At 40.8% G+C, this 14,615-nt stretch overlaps 1 pseudogene; it reads right to left on the bottom strand.

The window, feature by feature from the left end:
- Positions 1 to 177: 177 nt before the first annotated feature.
- Positions 178 to 2,280, bottom strand: LOC116854346 (annotated as a pseudogene).
- Between the last annotated feature and the right edge of the window lie 12,335 nt (positions 2,281 to 14,615).

Below are 14,615 nucleotides of genomic sequence, written 5' to 3'. Positions count from 1 at the left end.
AAGAAAAGGAAACCCTTGTGCACTATTTTTTTCTTTTTTTGCCAATTTTAAATACAGTTTTATTTAAGACATTGCATTTTCCACTTAACGATACAGTGCTTATAAAGTGCGATGTTTATTTCCCTTCCCTGTGCACATATTCCATATTCAAGTATCAAGAATGCCCAGTTTTTTTTGCTATAGCAGCTCAACATTACAACTGCCATGGAATTTGCTACAAATTTGGGTCCTTTGAATATTGTGTGTGGAACAATGCTCAACCTATTTATTCTCAGGTTGGTTTAGTCAACCTCTTCGATGGTGGGCCCAGAAGAGGCACCACCAGAGGGAGGAGCTCCACCACCAGGGAAGCCTCCAGGCATTCCACCTGGCATGCCCCCTGCACTCTGGTACAGCTTGGTGATGATGGGGTTGCAGACTTTCTCCAACTCTTTCTGCTGGTGTTCAAATTCTTCCTTCTCTGCAGTCTGGTTCTTATCAAGCCAGTTGATGATTTCATTGCACTTGTCAAGAATCTTCTGTTTGTCTTCATCATTTATCTTGCCCTGAAGTTTTTCATCTTCAACAGTTGCTTTAATGTTGAATGCGTAAGACTCAAGTGAATTCTTGGAAGACACCTTGTCCCGCTGTTTCTCATCTTCAGCTTTGTACTTCTCAGCTTCCTGGACCATGCGCTCAATATCTTCCTTGCTCAAGCAGCCCTTGTCATTAGTGATGGTAATCTTACTCTCTTTTCCTGTGCTCTTATCCATGGCAGAGACATTGAGGATACCATTAGCATCAATATCGAAAGTGACCTCAATCTGAGGGACACCACGAGGAGCAAGAGGTATGCCTGTGAGTTCAAACTTTCCAAGTAGGTTGTTGTCCTTGGTCATGGCACACTCACCTTCATACACCTGAATAAGCACACTAGGCTGGTTGTTGGAGTAGGTAGTGAAGGTCTGTGTCTGTTTGGTAGGAATGGTAGTATTACGCTTGATGAGAACAGTTATGACTCCTCCAGCAGTTTCAATGCGAAGAGAAAGTGGAGTGACATCCAACAGCAGCAAATCTTGAACATTTTCAGATTTGTCTCCAGAAAGGATGGCTGCCTGGACAGCTGCACCATAAGCAACAGCCTCATCAGGGTTGATGCTCTTATTCAGTTCTTTTCCATTGAAGAAATCTTGGAGAAGTTTCTGAATCTTGGGGATACGGGTAGAACCACCCACCAGGACAATATCATGGATCTGAGACTTGTCTAACTTGGCATCCCGAAGGGCTTTCTCTACAGGGTCCAGGGTACCACGGAACAGGTCAGCATTTAATTCTTCAAACCAGGCACAAGTGATAGAGGTATAGAAATCGATTCCTTCATACAGAGAATCAATCTCAATACTGGCCTGGGTGCTGGAAGAAAGTGTACGCTTAGCACGTTCACAAGCAGTACGGAGGCGACAAACTGCCCTCTTGTTTTCACTGATATCTTTCTTATGTTTGCGCTTGAACTCTGCAATAAAATGGTTGGCCATTCAGTTGTGAAAGTCTTCTCCACCTAAGTGGGTGTCTCCAGCTGTGGACTTAGCCTCAAAGATCCCATCTTCAATAGTAAGGATTGACACATCAAAAGTGCCACCTCCTAAGTCAAAGATCAGCACATTCCTTTCAGCTCCAACTTTTTTGTCTAAGCCATAAGCAACAGCAGCAGCAGTTGGCTCATTGATGATTCGAAGTACATTGAGACCAGCAGTAGTTCCAGCATCTTTGGTAGCCTGACGCTGAGTATCATTGAAGTACGCAGGTACTGTGACAACTACATTGGTAACCGTCTTCCCAAGATAAGCCTCTGCGATTTCCTTCATTTTCGTCAAAACCATAGAAGACACCTCCTCTGGATAAAAGCTTTTTGTCTCTCCCTTGTATTCTACATGGACCTTGGGCCTGCCAGCATCATTCACCATCATGAAAGGCCAATGCTTCATATCAGACTGGACAATAGCATTATCAAATCTCCGTCCCATCAGGCGTTTGGCATCAAAAACTGTGTTGGTGGGGTTCATCGCAACTTGGTTCTTCGCAGCATCACTGATCAATCGTTTGGTGTCCGTGAAGGCGACATAACTTGGGGTGGTCTGGTTTCCCTGATCATTGGTAATTATTTCCACTTTCCCGTGCTGGAAGACACCCACGCAGGAGTAGGTGGTGCCAAGATCAATGCCAACTGCAGGTCCCTTAGACATGGTTGCTTATGTGTGGGCCTGGCTCGGGTTGAGAAGAAGATAGTAATCCAAAGATCTAGCCCCATGTTCAATAAGCCCTTGTGCACTATTGATGGGAATGCAAATTGGTGCAGCCAGTTTGGGAAAACAGTACGGAGGTCCTCCAAAAAAAATAAAATAAAATAATAAAAATAATAATAATAATAATAAGGGAGAGAGAGAGAGAGAACTACCATATGATCCAGCAATTTTACTCCTCAGAATATATCAAAAGGAAACAAAAACACTAACTTGAAAAGATATCTGCACCTCCATGTTCATACCAGCATTATTCACAATAACCAAGACATGAAAACAGCCTAAGTGTCCACTGATGGATGACAGGATAAAGTTGTGGTATATATACCCATACAATGGAATATTATGTAACCTTAAAAAAAGAGGACATTCTATCATTTATGACAACATGGATGGACTTAGCATCACCCCAAGTGAAATAAGTCAGATGGAGACAAATAAATACTGTAAGATCTCACTTATATTTGGAATCTGAAAAAAACACCAAACTTATAGAAAAAGAGATCAGATTTGTGGTTACCAGAGGTGGGGAAGGGAAAAAGGAGGGTGTGAAGGAAGTTTGTCAAAAGGTACAACCTTTCAGTCATAAGATAAATAAGTACTAGAGATATCACTACAACACAATGGCTATAGTCAGCACTGCTAGATGATATATAGAAAAGCAGTTAAGAAAGTAGTGTTGGGTCCGCGGTTGCGGGAATGCAGGAAGAACAATAGAAATGACCACCGGGCCGCCATCTTCCAGTCCCCTCCCCGTCCCTTCCTTAACCCTAGACTCTCCCGCCAAAAGGGTGTAAGCCCAGGTCACATCTCCATAGGTAACCGATACCTATGCAGGAAACAGGAATATCAGGAGCCCTCACCCCATACCTTCCGATCACCAAATATGGATGTGAGCCCATGCCCTACCTTGGCCCAATAAAAAACCCCCCACCAGCTCCCTCCCAGTGCGACTTCCCCCACTCCCCTTTCCGGAGTCAAGGAACCTCGCCCAAGGGTGCCCACCACCTCCCGGCGCGACTTTCCTGGCTCCCCTTCTCCTGAGCCCTGAAACTTTGACGGAGGGTGCCAATAAATCTTGCCCTGCACCTACCTCGCCTGGTGTTGTGTTTACCTTGCCTGCAAAACCTTACAAGTAGAACCTAAGAGTTCTCATCAGGGGGAGAAATCTTTTTCCTTTCTTTTTATTGTATCTATGAGATGATGGATGTTAACTAAGCCACTGTGGTAATCATTTCATGATATATGTAAATCAACCATCATACTGCACACTTAAACTTCATGCAGTGATGTATGTCAATTATTTCTTAATAAAACTGGGGGGGCGCACCTGTGTGGCTCAGTGAGTTAAAGCCTCTGCCTTCATCTCAGATCATGATCTCAGGGTCCTGGGATCGAGCCCTGTGGGCTCTCTGCTCAACAAGGATCCTGTTTCCCCCTCTTTCTCTGCCTGCCTCTCTGCCTACTTGTGATCTCTGTCTGTTAAATAAATAAATAAAATCTTTACCAAAAAAAAAAAAAAAGGTATACTTAGGTTGATCTTTAAAAAAAATAAATAAAACTGGGGGTGGGGGAACTGCTTCAAAAAAAAAAAGGAAAGAAACAATGGTACTGGCATAAGACTTGACATATAGATAAGTGGAGAAGAATAGAAGATCTTAAAATAGACCCACACATATATGGTCAATTGATTTTTTATTAAGGTATTAAGAGAAAGAATTGTCTTTTCAATAAATGGCGCTAGAAATACTGAAAATCCACACGAAAAAAATAAACCTCAACTATTACTTTATATCATGCATAAAAATTTAAGATGAATCATAAATCTAAATATAACATTTAAAAATATAGGGCACCTGGGTGGCTCAGTAGGTTAAAGCCTCTGCCTTCAGCTCGGGTCATGGTCCCAGGGTCCTGGGATAGAGGCCCACATTGGGCTTTCTGCTCAGCAGGGAGCCTGCTTCCCCCTCTCCGTCTCTGCCTGCCTCTCTGCCTACTTGTGATCTCTCTCTCTCTCTGTCAAATAAATAAATAAAATCTTTTAAAAAAATAAAATTAAATTAAAATAAAAATATAAACCTTGTAAAAGAAAATATAGTAGAAAGTATTTGTGACCCTGGGGTAAGCAAAGATAGATTGGGCATAAAAAGCACAAAATATAAAAGGAAATTGATAAATCAGGCTTCAATAAAATTATAAACTTCTGCTCTTTCAAATACACCATTGAAAAAGAAATAGATAAGTCATGTGATGGGATAAAATATTCATATACATATATAGGACCAAAGAATTACATCCAGAATATATAAATAATTCTTCTAACTCAATAATGAGAAGATAAATTACTTCATTTTAAAAACTGGAAAGAAATGAAGATTGGAAAGGAAGAGTCTTGGGCAAGCTGATGTGGAGTCAAGCCAAAGTCAGGGTCCTCTTGATAGAATGGGCTCAACTTAGTGCCTCTGCCATGTTCAGTCATTGGAGGGAGCAGCCCTGGGAAGCAGGTCCCAACAAAATGGAGGCAGTAGATCTAGAAAGGCAGAGGTTGTGGCCAGCTAGGGAATTTTGCTCTTCACAGTAGAAAATACAGGTGGTATATTTTCATAGCCACCCTATCCTCTTTCTCTACTTTCTAGTCTTCTTGGCCTTTGATCTCCCAAGCATCATTTTTCTCTGAGCTTCTTATCCCTCCTCTATAAAATCAAAAAGTTGGTACCAAACCTTATGCATTTTCCTAACATCTGAAAAAGATGAGGAACCCCAGCTCTCCAAGAGGCCCCTTTGAAATTTTACGGCAGAAAAATACTATTGTCACTATTGTTAGGGCCCATCCCTTTTCTCTAACCCCAGAGCCCCTAGCATGGTGTGTACCCATTCATCTCAGGGAATTCTGTCCCTTACATTCCTAATAAGCTGCTAGAATGCAGAAAATCCCACATTACACCATCAGCAAATTCCATGTGTGTTTCACAGTTTTAAGCAGCTTTTAAATGTTTTAAGCAGCTTCCTTTCTTTGTTTCTTTGTTTCTTTCTTTCTTTCTTTCTTTCTTCTTCCTTTTTTTGGAAGACTTGGTAATTCTATCATAAACAATTTTCTGAAGATTCCTGTGGCCTACATGTGCTGTTAACCTTTGAAATTGCTATAGGAACCAGTGTTTTTAAAATAAATTATTTATGTAAAGGAAAAAGAGACTTTGATGCCTATCTCAAAGAAAAACAAATGAGGCATTGGAATATATTTTTAAAAAATTAAAAACCTGAACACATTAGTAACAAGAAGAGCTTTTCATTCTGCACTTAAATTGTACTAATGGAAAGCTTGCAGAAATTCTACTACGTGAGGAATCAGAGCCCTTACTTCTATGAACAAAGTCAATTAGTACTGGATGGATGGATGGATGGATGGATGGATGGATGGATGGATGGATGGATGGATGAATAATGGGATACAAGGTAACCCTGAGACAGTGTTGGATTAACTGATCATGCTTTACTCCTCACTTGGGTTATGGGAATTAGAGGGGTTCTTTACCCGATGATTAACTACTGATCCCAGCTTTCCATCAGTTCTCTTCCTTAAACTTTGAGAGATTTCACTATGAATCACACATTCAATTTTCAGAAACCCATTTCTGGGCTGTAGGTGTTTAAAAGTCATACTATGTCATACTATGAACCAGCTCAAGAAAGCCAATGATAATATATGACTATCGGCCAGAGGCTTCTTGCCAAACAAATTTTTTTCACCCACTATAACCAGGTATTACTATCTCTCAAGTATAAAACAAGATTACATTAATTTTTAATGTCCACATTTGAATGACTGGAACCACTGGGATCATTGCTAGATCTCAGAGTTTGTAGCGGACACAGGGATGGTGAATCCCAGGTCATCCTTCAAGGAAGGATTTTTTTGGCTGCTAGGACTGTTGTCATCAAGGAAACTTCAGTTGTCAGCTCCTTCAGGGTCAGCTTCAGCAACAGAGGCCACAGCTTTCCTAGGGCAGCTTATACCCTATGATGGATGGAAGCAGGGGTAGAAAGTCCCAGCCATTTCAGCCCCATGTGAGACAACTTGGATGCTTTTGGTTGCCTGTAGGTTTGTTTGAGGCCATTGGGCCTTCTTTCTCAACCCAGTACAGCTTTCTTTTCCCTTTCTGAGTGTGTTGATCTCAAAGGCACTTCCTAGTAAAAGTTCTGCACACTAAACTCCATCTCAGGGTCTGCTTGCCAGAGGAACCAATCTACAACAGTTCCTAACCCCTGCCAATTTTATTGCCAAATAAAATTCTGCCTAGTGAAATGCAAATTTCAGATAAACAATGGATATTTTTTTTAGTATAAGTATGTCCCAAATATTTTTATGGCTCTACTCCCTTGAATGCCTAGTATGGTATTTGGCTTAAGTTAATACATGTTAAATGAATGAGAGTGTTAGGATCCTGTCTTAAAACAGAGTGCCCTGTCACACAAGGAAGAAGTCAGAGGTGGGCAATGGTCCCCTACTACCCATTATGCAAGTGTTTCTCAAAATGCCCACAGGTAAACAACATCCCAATGACCTGGAGGTGCTGGTTACAAATACAGATTCCCAGGCCTCACCTGATTAACTGAACAAGGATCTCTGTGGTTGATCCCTAGAAATCCTTATTTGTAGCAAGCTACCCAGGTGATTCTTCTGCCTCCTGGAGTTTGAGAACCTTCTACATTGAGAATGGTGACATTGAACTAGAAAGACCAGTTTCATCTAAATTGAGAAGGGCTCTCCCTGTGGTCTCCAAAGAACTGGAGAGAGGAGGGGTCAACCCTCCTCTCTCTTTCTTACTTGTCTACTTGCTTTCCCTTTCCTCAAATCTCCTTTAAATGGAAAGTAAGTTCTTGGAGAAGCCTCATCATAAACTCTGGGAGAAGCGGCTTATAAGGACACCAATTTTATTTATTCAACATAGTATTAGAAGTCCTAGCCACAGCAGTCAGACAAAAAGAAAGAAAGAAAAGGCATCCCATTGGTAAGGAAGAAGTAAAACGTTCACTATTTGCAGATGACATGATACTATTTTTTGAAAACCCTACAGACTCCACCAAAAGCTACCAGAACTGATAGCATGAAGTCAGTAAAACCACAGGATATGAAATTAATACACAGAAGTCTGTTGCATATCTATACACTAATAATGTAGTAGCAGCAAGAGAAATTTACAAAACCATCCCATTTATAATTGTACCAAAAATAATAAAATACTTAGGAATAAACTTAAGCAATGAAGTAATAGACCTGTACTCCAAGAACTATTTTTTAAAAAATACTGATATACTAAATCAGAGACTCTGAGAGTAATATGCTAAGTACAGCAGTAATTACATACAGTAATTACATACAGTAATATGCTAAGTACTCAGAAAAGCCTAAAAAATAGGCATTAGGGAAGAGAGGGCTTTGAATGGTGGGCAGTGTTTACATGGGCAGATTGGACAGGTTTGAGCATTCTAGAATTCAAAAATCTTAGAAGTGGGAGAAGCATGACAGGGGGACACTTATTGCTAGAATGCTCCTAGATCTCAGAATATGGGTGGCAGGTTCAGTAACATTCCTTCCTAGATATAACACACAGTGTCAAGTTTCTGCTGCCAGATGCCCCCCTGGAAATAAGCAAGAGGAATCTTACTTTGGCGTTTGATCAGATCTCAAATGGGTCAATGCTCCAAATGGTTGTCTGCCGGGAGTTCACAGACTGGTGCCCCAAGTGGCGGGACACTGAGTTCTTAAAGCTCGCATTCATATTTATACCTTTGGTGGAGTCCTTCTCACACAAAACTTTATTCTCTTCCCCACAGGATGAAGGTGGGTGGGATGAGGGAAAAGTTTCCCCAGATGCCAAATGGTGCCACAAAATTCTCCTCTCCCCATCTCTATTTTATCACGGAAGGAACACTAGGATTCATAGGTAAGAGGCATCTCTACCTATGGGGTTTGTGAAAGGTGATCTGGGTCTGATGAAAAAGAAGTCACCTCTGTGGAGGGGTGAGGTGAGAGCTTTCACTCTCTGCACACACTTGGCTAAAGCAGCAGGTGCATGTTGGGGAAGAATAAAAACCAGATTGGAAAACTGACAGTGTTTTGCCAGCCATGTAATGCTAAGAGTTACCGATTATCTTCTCAGCACATCTTTCTAGACTAATTTTATTCTTGTCATTCAAGTCTTGGTTCACAAGTCACCTCTTCAGAGAGGCCATTACTAAGCACCCATTCTAAAATCCCTCCCTCCCTGCTCTGTCCCTCCATCACGTCACACTGCTTTATTCTTTTTAGAGTACTACTCATATTTAAAATATGTTGCTTGGGGCACCTGAGTGGCTCAGTGAGTTAAGCCTCTGCCTTCGGCTCGGGTCGTGATCTCAGGGTCCTGGGATCAGCCCCCGCGTCGGGCTCTCTGCTTAGCGGGGAGCCTGCTTCCCCCTCTCTCTCTGCCTGCCTCTCTGCCTACTTGTGATCTCTCTCTTCTCTCAAATAAATTTAAAAAAATAAAATAAAATAAATAAAATAAAATTATGTTGCTCATTTACTTGTTTTCCTGTTTGTTATCTTTGCCCTCACTAGAATGTAAATTCCATGGGAACCAGGTCTATCTCTGTTTTGTCCACAGCTGCAATCCCTGCTTCACATTATTCCAACATTTAGTATATACTGGATAAAATATGTGTTGAATGAATGATTGAACTTATATTTTCTTTTCATTAAATGTTGTGATTAGGGGCGCCTGGGTGGCTCAGTGGGTTAAAGCCTCTGCCTTCGGCTCAGGTCATGATCTAGTGGTCCCAGGATCGGGATCGAGCCCTAAATCGGGCTCCCTGCTCAGCGGGGAGCCTGCTTCCTCCCCTCTCTCTCTGCCTGCCTCTCTACCTGCTTGTGATCTTTTCATCAAATAATAAATAAAATCTTTAAAAATAAATAAATAAAAAATAAATGTTGTGAATATTTGTTAATCCATACCAGAAACATAAGCATAAATGCTATAATGCTAGAAGGGGCCTATAGCCTGCACTGTTCCTCAGAATCCCTGTGGACTCTGTTGCAAATCTTGTACTACATTTGAAAAGTCACTGACAAGGTCAATGAAGAAAAAGACAAAAGTTGAGAATTTGCAGTCTTTCTTCAGTGGTAGCACAGGGTTTTCTGATTTGATATTTAAGGGAAAATCAGCAAGTCAGTCTATATCCAACATAAATCCAAGAGTTGAAAGGTAATAATTACTCATGAACATTACAATTTCATTTTAAAATCTTTAGTATAAAAAACCTTTAGACAGATGGATGTAGTTCACTTAAATTTTATCTCTGAAAAAAAACAGATGTAACTGAGCTTCTCTAATGAATAAAAACTTATTTTAACACTAAATAAAACTTGCCACAAGCTGCATATCCAATGGAGTATTTGTCAAAATTTAGGTGGAAAAGAATTAAATTCAGTTAATCACCAAGAATTCAGAGTTCAATCAAGGAGAGAAGAACAGGAAGAAGAATGTTAAAAGCTGTCACATGTTAATGAAGTCTGTGCACCACTTCCCAATATGTAAGATTATAATATTCAAAATTTTAGTTATCTGCATCTCTGGGTTTAATTCTCCTATGTTTTGAATGCCACAAAAGTTCATTTCTTCAGATCTGCAAAGAGCACAGTTTTCTAAAAATAGGCAAATAGAACCTGTAAATCCTTTACCCTTCTGAAGTCTGAGTATTTATAATTATGCCCTGCTTTTAAAAAGGAGGCAGGTACATTATCTGTGCCTTTTAAAGAAATATTTGGCAATTTGGTTAAGTTTGTCAAATTTATAAGATGATTGACTAGCTTAAAGTAGGCTATTTGAGCTTCTGTTAGTTTTTTTGAACTTTCTGCCTTCATCTATTCATTTTTCATCCATTTCCTCCTAATGTTATTTGAGTTATTCATTGAGTATCTATGCCTATCATAGATAATGTGCCTCTGGTTCAGAGCGGCTGTGTTCCTAGCAGAAGCTAGCGTAATTCATTCATTCCACAAGTGCCTGCCTACCGCAGAAACACCAGGAAACAGAGACATCTGCTTTCTTGGAACTTGCGTTTTAGTGATGAAGACAAACAATAAACAAGATAAATAAGTAAAATAAGTACTCTGGTAGATTGTGATGGGTGCTAAGAAGAAAACTAAGTAGAGAAACGTCCATAGGACATCTGTGTATGGGTGGGGCTGGGGTGGAGTGGGCTTTTACATAGCATAGCCAGAAAAGACATCAAGGAGAAAAGATGCCATTTGAGTCAAAATGGAAAGGAAGGGGAGCATGCCAGGCAGATAGAAAGAACTCATGTATTGAGTAACTGAATCACAGTCAATTGATTCCTCAGTTCTCACTGTGTTTGGGATGTCTCCTCCATGTGGGGCTGATGTGTTTACACTGTAGATGGTTTGTCCCTTCTCCTAACTCTTGAATGGTGTCCTTATCCACAGCCTATGAACAGCAATCCTGTATGCAGTTGATGTACATACCCACATCCTCAAGAATAAATAGCTCCACACTGTCAGAAATTGGATGATACGTAAGGGTTAACACAGTAGACTGCACTGGTGACAGGTAAGCAGCAAACCTGAGGCTGTTTGGATATGGAATAGTGCTACGTGTAAGTAAAGAGGAAATGGAAGTGATCAAAGAACTCTAAAGAGAAAGCAAAAGACAGAGAAGTGTTGCTATCGGGAATTAAGGTTTTACACGCAAACTGCAACCAAACTCCACATTATAAACTAGTTTTCTATCTCTGACTGTAAATATGTGGACTTTCCTCCATACTTATCTACTGGTCATACTCAAAAGGCATGTTGTTCTTGCAAATTGCTGCCCCAAGGGACTTCATGCTCTTTAGCTCTCCACGACTTTGCAGGTGGGTACTCCTGACCTTTACCCTGCTGTTCATTCTTCCAGGACTCAACTCAGAATTTCACCTTATCTGTCAAAACCCACTGAGCTGTAACCATTAAGATGGGTGCATATCACTATACGTGAATTATAACTCACATACATACACACAAAAAGTGAAAGGAAAAAACCCTCATCTCCGGGGCGCCTGGGTGGCTCAGTGGGTTAAAGCCTCTGCCTTCGGCTCAGGTCATGATCTCAGGGTCCTGGGATCAAGCCCCGCATCGGGCTCTCTGCTCAACGGGAAGCCTGCTTCCTCCTCTCTCTCTCTCTGCCTGCCTCTCTGCCTACTTGTGATCTGTCAAATAAATAAATAAAATCTTTAAAAAATAAATAAATAAATAGAAGTTTAAAAAAAAAAAAAACCCTCATCTCCTCTGAGTATTCAGGGCACAATCTCCCACCCTTGTCCCCTATCTCAGCAGGGATGGCCATTAAAACTGGTAGTTCCAGAGGCTGGGGGTGAGCTTCCTAGAGAGCTAAGGGCCCAAAGCGAGGGATGTTAGTGTATCTGATAGCAATCCAGGTGGATTATTACCTTTTTTGCCCTTTCTTCATTCCATGTTCCTCCTCTTTTTTCCTTTCAACAGTAGACAGATAATTACAGCTTCCTGAGCTTCTGTTCACTATTGTATTATTAATATTAGTATCTCTTCCATCCTCGCTAAGTTCTGGGATTCAAACTTTGCATCATAGTTCTGACGTGTCCTATCCATCCATCCATCCATCCATCCATCCTTCCATCCATCCACCCATCCACCCATCCATCTTATAACTCTTTATAGCACAGCTCTGAACTCCCATTGCCTAGGTTGAAATCATGGCTTCTTCACTTACTGAGTAACTTTGGACAATTACTTAACTTCTCTGAACCTCAAATGACTTATCGGTAGAATGGGATAGGAATAGCCTTTATTTCTATTACTGGGAGAATGAAATGGGTTAATGCATATAAAATGCATAGATGCTACCTAGCACATAGTGAGCATTCAAAAATTGACAATGAGCATTCATTGATGAATCATTCACTGAGTATCTACCATAACAGAACTGAATTTGACACTATGGAAAGAAACAATCAATAAGGCAGGATCCCTAACCTTAAAAACCGAGTTTATGAGGGAAGATTCCCAGGCAGGCAGATAGACAAATACAACCCAATGGATTGATCCTATGATGGGGCAAGCCCTAGGGGCCATGGGAACCCAAAAAAAGGGTCCCCAGCTGTCACTGGGAGATAAGTCAGTGAAGGCTTCCCAGAGGTGCAGTTGAGCCAAGTCCTACAATTCTGGCCTCTTTTGTTTTTTCCCTTCAGTTTCAGTATCACACTCATGTCTTTGTTTCTGATCCCAAATTCTCTGACTGATGCCCTGGACTAACACCTAGACTTTAGCATTCTTCTTTCTGGTTGGTGTCCTGCATCCACTGTGATTCTAAAAGGACCTAAGCCTCTTCCCCCAAGAATAGGCAAATAAGAACAAAAACAGTGCAAGTAATATGATGATAACTAATTCCCATTTTATTCAGAATAAAAGCAAAAGCCCTTCTAAAAGCTTCTAAGGCCAACATCATCTGCCCCCATCATGTCTCTAACCTCTCTATCATGTTCTTCCTTCCTTCTTCAGCTCCAGGCAGACCTTCTTGCTACTCCTTGAACATACCAGGCACACTATCACCTCAGGGCCTTTGCACTGGCACCAACCCCTATCCAAAGTGTCTTCCTTTTACATCTGCAAGGCTCATTTTTCTCACCTTTAGGTCTTTACCCACATATCAACTTCTCAAATGACCACTCTATCTAAAATGCAGCATTTCCAAGTTCCCTTCACTTTGAGCTCTATTGTTTTCCTAAGGGCCCTATCATGTTTTCTCATTCTCCATAATGTACTTATTTACTATGTTTATTATCTCTTTACTTCACTAGCTTGTAAGCCTCAGAGGAGGAAGCATACTTATCTGTTTTATCCACTAATAGCCTATGTCAGTGGTTAGCACATTGTGGGTGCTCAATATATTAAATGAGAGGATAGTCAGGCACCTGGGTGGCTCAGTTCCTTAAGCATCTGCCTTCGGCTCAGATCATGATTTCAAGGTCCTGGGGTTGAGTCCCATGTAGAGCTCCCTGCTCTGCCAGGAGTCTGTTTCTCCCTCTGCCCTCCTCCTGCTCATTATCTCAATCTCTCTCTCTCTCTCTCAAATAAATAAATAAAATATTTAAATAAATAAATAAATAAATAAATAAATAAATAAATAAATAAGAGGATATTCACATTAGCAGCCTAAGGAAAAGTTTATGAAGCTCCACAAGTTAGAAAGCACAGAACTACCTCTCTGCCTTTTAATTATTAAACTGCACAAGTGTTAAAAACTCATTCTGATTTTACCCTTCAGTCAACAAAGCAATAAAGGTCCTTGAACCTGCTTAATGAGTCCATGAGAATGATGGCTAATTAACGTGAAGCAGCTAGTTGCTCTGCCAAGTTAGCCTGCTAGGATCACCTGAAAAGTCCATTGGAAGTGGAAAAGGTCTCTCTCTGACTACCTGCATATGTGCCCACCTGTCTGTGCAAGTCCAGGGGGTATAAAAGTGGAAGGATTGCTGAGACAGCTTCTACCTTGGTATCTTTGACTGTTCCCAGGCTCCCTATAGGCAAGAACAACCAGGAACCAGGATTCTTAGCCTGGACCTTAGTTTGTTGGATTCTGCAAAGGCTGGTCCTAGAGCTATTTAATTAGAACCCACTCTGATTCCATGCATGCTTGTGGGATAACTGGGTCTGAACCATGCTGGAGTCTTCTCTGGCCTGGCTTTTCCTGGCTGAAGAGCACTCAATCTCTCTTTTTGCAGAAACTGATGTTCTGGCCACAAATCCAGAACAGATTGTACCAGTCTGACTGGGTCTGAATCAAGCTGGTCCACTTACTAGTTAACCCCAAGTCCCCTTCCCTTTCACTGAGATAGTCCTAGTCAATGAACCTTCTCCCTAGTGCAATAGCCTGAATAAAACTATCTCCTTAATGGTCCAGTGCATTTTGTCTTTCATACTTATGAGCCTCAATTTCCCCATCTGTTATTTTTTTTTAATTTCCTTCATTTTATTTTCATTTCATTTTAAAATTCTCTATGAGTATCTTCACAATTTGCAAAAATTAAGAAACACAGTAATTTAACATTTTTATAGAACTCTATCGTGATTTTTTTTTTTAAAGTAGGCTCCACACCAAACATGGGGCTTGAACTTATGACCCTGAGATCAAGAGTCCCATGCTCCACCAACTGAGCTAGCCAGGTACCCCTGGTGATTTTTGGTATATGAGGTGACTATAGCAAAGGTTTCCAGTTCAAATACAATAATTTAACATTATATATCTAGTTGTATGTTTCAGTTTA

Source organism: Lontra canadensis, unplaced genomic scaffold (assembly GCF_010015895.1).
Source record: "Lontra canadensis isolate GAN:19392208 unplaced genomic scaffold, GSC_riverotter_1.0 scaffold3, whole genome shotgun sequence".
Classification (NCBI taxonomy): domain Eukaryota; kingdom Metazoa; phylum Chordata; class Mammalia; order Carnivora; family Mustelidae; genus Lontra; species Lontra canadensis.
This window is presented reverse-complemented; position numbering and strand designations above follow the sequence as displayed.